Source organism: Galleria mellonella, unplaced genomic scaffold, assembly GCF_026898425.1.
Source record: "Galleria mellonella isolate WM207_F2 unplaced genomic scaffold, CSIRO_AGI_GalMel_v1 utg40, whole genome shotgun sequence".
Taxonomy (NCBI): Eukaryota; Metazoa; Arthropoda; class Insecta; order Lepidoptera; family Pyralidae; genus Galleria; species Galleria mellonella.
In genome coordinates this window covers 6,470,229-6,476,228 of record NW_026442094.1, presented here as the reverse complement: position 1 = coordinate 6,476,228, position 6,000 = coordinate 6,470,229, and positions in this window count along the sequence as shown.

Genomic DNA, 6,000 nt, shown 5'->3' with positions numbered 1-6,000 from the left:
ACCAGATAGAGATGATAGGTGAGGATGAAAAGGCAGGTCGGCGGGCACATCCTGACGAATTCAACGATAAATTAGTTACGATAGTTTCCAGGGGGAACCGCGCGAGGGTCAACCTGATAGGGTACATTGATAGCAACTAGGACAAACCTCCCCATTACTAACAATCCCTTCTCCCCTTTTAAAATATTTGTAACTCTCTTAAGTACATCATAATATGTTCTGGATTTGGAGAAACACGAAATGTTCCACTCAACTTACCTATTTATAAGGGGTGGAGTGAAAGGGATTGTTAGTAATGCAGACTGCCAGTCTCATTATTAGCAATATACCCTATCAAATCGACCTCCACGTGGAAACCATCATGCTGAATTCCGAGTGTATTCATCACGATAGGCTAACTGACCTACCTTTTCATTCTCGCCTATCATGCCTTACTAGTACCCCGCCAACGTATACCGTTAGCAAGGGCAGGTTACTATTCCATTATCATCCATTAAAATAAATCTGTTAGGCACTAGTGGAGAATGAAACAATGAGGGTGCGGCCAGAACAGTTGGTCCATGATGACGAATCGAAAAGAACTACAGTGGTTTTCAGGGACAAAATGGTCTAGCTAATATTTTTTTTTATACAACTTAGAATGCCAAACAAGCTAACGGCCCACCTGATGGAAAGTGGTAACCGTCGCCTATAGACATGAACAGTACCATGGACAAAACAGAGTATACTGTTTCGCCCATGATACCCTCCTATACAATGCCATTTCTGAGGACTCAGGTGTTATTCCTCTGTACCCTGTAAATTCACGCCATATCCCACCCTTCAAACCGAAACACAGCCATGCAAACACAACTGCTTTACGGTTGAAACACGAATAGGACAGAGGTACCCAAGCAAACGACTTTTGTACAAAGTCTCCCTCTGGTAAAATTTAGACATCGATAAATTGAATCAAAAATTAACTCTCTTAAGTGACCGCCATATACCAACCACCTTCGTGGTAATCTGTAAATATTTAATTCAGGTTTGCATGTTTCGTTGTATTATTAATATTAGACAAAATCAGAAGTATTAAGTGATTAAGATTGTCTATCTATTTCTATTTCAACTTATCTACCAGCTTATATTTATAACAACATAGTAAATAGCAAAACTAGTTCGCAATATTAAACAAATACATATCTCTCTCTCTCTCTTCAGTGGTACACTCTTGACATAGTGCTCGTAGTTTTTATAATGATAGTGGATCGTCGATGAAGGCCTTCTTCGCGATTGAGGTCCTCGCAATGCGTCTCCATCTACTTCTGTTTCCGCCGAGCGAGAGCATTCCACAGTAGACTGTTGTGTGGCCGCTTTGATGAGGTCAGTCCATCGCGTTGGTGAAAACGTTTGCCTTGTACCGGCCCTTGGACAATTAGACGTTCCATACAATTTACATTCCGGATGACATGGCCGAAGTATTTCCCAAGAGACTACAGCATGGGATTCTTCAAAAGGAGGGTAAAGAGATTTCTTCAGGGTCGGCAACCCGCCCGTAATACCTCTGGTGTTGCAGGCGTTCATAGGCTACGGTAACCGCTTACCATCAGGTGGGCCGTATGCTTGTTTGACACCTCAGTGGTATAAAAAAAAATTCATATTTGAACAGTCGACGATAATCTCTGATTTTCAGTTCGTTATACATATACATACATTAAAATTGAAAAAAACAAATTTCATTCACTGCATTTCAATCAATATTCTTAAACGGGCAGTTATAACGGATTATTTATCACAGATTATTGTGATTATCTGTTACTGCCATATATTTGGTGGGCAATAAAAAGATTTTGTGATAGTCTGTAGTTATCATTGGGTATTTCACAAGATACATAACTTTTATCTAATAAATCCCACATATATGAGCTTCCGCCTTTTTTTAAGTATTTAGGTACCTACTTGTAATAAGAATTTGAGAGATCTCAGGTGTCCTTTATTTAGAATAGAATAGAAAATAATTACTGCCAGAAAAACACTATAACAACCGAAAATACATATATAAGAAGTGTCTCATATTAGTCTAAAGAACTGGCTCAACTGATGCTGAGTGTCCCAGTGCAATGTGAACAGCTGCACCGCGCTAGTTTTCAGCCATTAACAGCTCTTAACAAAATACGGCAAAAATGCATATAAGTACAACTGTAATTAGGATTTGATAGATACACTAAAACAAATGCATTGTAACATGTATAAATTCAACATGGCAATCGTATGGTATGCATGAATATAGTATAGAGAAAATGGAAAGTATAAAATATATGTATATATAAATAAAAGATATTATATGAATTAAGAAAAAAATCTGTGAAGGCTTTTAATAAGAGCAATAGAATACAGAGTGATAATTTTTAGAAATTTTGTCTCTACGTCGATCTGTATGTTTGTTTCGGCATCACGCAAAAACGGCTGTACGAAATTGGATGCGTTTTTCACAATTACATTTCTGAAGGTTCAATTTAAAAATTGATGTGGGTTTTATCTTGAAACGCTATCTTAAAATGGTTGATTTCATTAATGTTCTTAGATCTAAAATCCACAGCTACGTATATATAAATAAAAGATACTGCTTTACGGTTGAAACACAAATGGGACAGAGGTGCCCAAGCAAATGACTTTTGTACAAAGTCTTCCTCTAGTGAGATATCGTCTGCCTCTGGATAGATAGTGGTAGAGAGAAAGATCCCATCATTCAAGTTCATAGCTTCTTGACAATTGTCAATTCCTCAAACTATGCATTACTGCTTCTACCTGCTAATCCTTTGGCCTGGGGGGAAAGGGGTTGTTAGTAATGGAGAGTGAGAATCCTATTGCTAGCAATATACCCAACCAGGTCGACCTCCTCGCGGTTCCCCCTGAAAACTATCATGGTTAATTCCTGATGAATTCATCATGATGGGCTAACTGACCTGTTTTCATTCTCATCTATTACCCTTCACTGGTGCTCCGCCAGCGTATCCCGTTAGCGCAGGCGGGGTTATTACCATTTTCACCTATCCAAAAAATCCTTTAGCCTTTAATTAAATGTATTGTAAGTCGTATACAAGATCGTAAATAATTCTCAGTCTAATACTATATTAGTTCAGTATCAAGCAATCAAATTCCGTTGTTGATAAATGACCCTATCAAGTCTGTCGTGTTGCGTGGCACAGCTATTTATACGAGTCAGTACACTGAATCAGTACGCACAAATAGATGCGCGTACGCTGCGCGTGTCAGTGGACGCTTTTAGCCCATTGGGTCGGTGCGATCGCCTAAAAAGGATTTTTGTGTACATAGGTCACTTGATTAATAATATTTTTATAATATAATTAGTATGAGTGGGGGAAGGATTATTAGGAACTTAGCAATCAGGTTTACCACCACGCAGCTCCCATATAAATAATCGTGGTTAATTTCTAAAAAAAATCTTGCAATGGGCCACTTGACCTACCTTCGTCCTCATCCATCAACCCATATTGGTATCCAGCCGGCGTAAACTAATTGTGCAGTTTGGATAACCATTTTATTTTCATACCATAAGAAAAAAATATGCGGAAGATCGCCGCAGATTTAGCGCGGAGGTCTGATTTTCATTATTAGAGACAACCTGCATATCAGGGATCGATCTCCGATCAGAATTGACAATATATTGGTCCCGTAGGGAAAGGGATTGTTAGTAATAGGAAGGTTAGTCCCCATTGCTAACAATATACCCTATCAGGTTGACCTTCACGCGGTTTCTCCTGGAAACTATCATGTTTAATTCTCGTCGAATTCATCATGGTGGGCCAACTGACCTGCATTCATTCTCACCTATCATCTTCCACTGGTGGCTCGTCGGTGTATACCGATAGCGCGGGCGGGGTTACTATTCCATTTTCACCCATTATAAAAATTTATTAGTCCCATACGTAGTAGGTATCGATCTTTTCTGTGATGTCTATGAATCTATGCAACAATTACCATGTTCTAATAATATCTAATAATTTGCCGGAATTATAGTTTACATAATATGATGTTTCAGTTTTTGTTTAGTGATCAATATGTTTCGCTATATTTAATAGTATGCAAATCTTTATAGGTATTCATCAAACATATCGAATATGTTACCTTATAATCTTAGTGTAATTAACACTAGCGACCCACCCCGGCTTCGCACGGGTACACATTACATCACATCACATTAGATACCTTTAATATTATCAGTGTTTCTACACTATATTATCTATGTATTGTATAAACATATATATAAACCTTCCACTTGAATCACTCTATCTATTAAAAAAAACCGCCTCAAAATCCGTTGCGTAGTTTTAAAGATTTAAGCATATATAGAGACGGACAGACAGCTACAGCGACTTTGGTTTATATTATGTAATGATGTCATAAATTCTAATATTAAGTTATTTTAAATTAATTTTTATACAAATATGTTATTTAGGGCAATAAATTATATCTAAGACAAGTCCAAAACTAAAATACTAAATATAATAAATTGTTATATTTAATACCCATCAAGCAAACCACCAGATTGTTTGCCATTGGGAGTTGTGTATAAATAAATTAACACAGATTTAACATAAGATTAAAAGAATTAAATTGCGGCTACATCTAGATAGAGCAAATTGCATTTCTCCTAGGCACTGTCAACTTTTTGTCTAGTTCTAAATTCCATATAATTATAACGGAGTGAAATTCTATGTCAACGAACTGATTCGGGTCGCCGATGCTTTATGCGGTCGTGTGATGTGATTAAATTGTGCATTTGCTGATTAATGTACTGGCACCAGGTAGAAATAGCCGTCGTTTGGCGCCACGTATGCCGCATACCTGGGTTTGAGAGATGACACCATTTATTAATATCCATCAACAGTGCGACGTCCTTGTTTTTCGTTCCTGCGTCTGTGGGCTGCATATTTCCATTTTCTATAAATACTGCTTTCCATACGGTGTCATTTTTAGATATTTTCAACAACTACTGTTGTAACTAAGTTTAGTGAGCATTTTCAATATCATGTGTCAAATAGTAGGGATGGGTAACATACAGCAATATCTATATATTTTAATTACAATATCTGTGTATCCAATAACGAATCTGTTAAACGTCTATTATCCAAAAAATAATATTGGATAACAAACTTGTAACATATTCAAAAAGAGATATCCGACCGATATGGGCGACTTTGTACAAAAGTCGTTTGCTTGGAAACCTCTGTCCCATTCGTGTTTCAACCGTGAAGCAGCTGTGTTTGCATGGCTGTGTTTCGGTTTGAAGGGTGGGATATGGCGTGAATTTACAGGGTACAGAGAAATAACACCTGAGTCCTCAGGAATGGCAACGCATGGGGGGGGTATCATGGACGAAACAGTACACTCTGTTATGTCCATAGTACTGCTCATGTCTATAAGCGACGGTTACCACTTTCCATCAGGTGAGCCGTCAGCTTGTTTGCCATTCTAAGTTGTATAAAAAAAATCGACCAGCCAAATGAACCAATATATAGACATCAGATCGGTATCCATATTACCCATGCCTGTTAAAAAATTATGAAATTAAAGGGAAATTTAATACAGCTTAATAAAGTGTACAGATTCTAATGTGGAAAAACAAGACAGTTTCTGTAAAAACTTTTAAGAGGAAAAAACACAAGGCATTCCTAGTTACTAAATTGAATTGACGACAGAATATTGAGAAGCCTTTTCGCGCTTGATGGGTTACTAGTTTTTTTAAAACACACGCGGCAAAGGGACATGAACACCAGCAACGCCGCAGGAATTGCAAATGTACTGTGGCCTTTAAAAAAAAGAAATATGGTCTTTTCTCGAAGATTTGGATATCGTATTGGTAAATTAGAAATACTACTGCTGGAAATTGATACTAAATTATGATTCTACGTGGCAATTGTTAGTATCCGTTTAAAAATTTATTATATATGTCGTAAAGAGACTTATTTTTACTTTTCACCAGACGAAACGAACTTT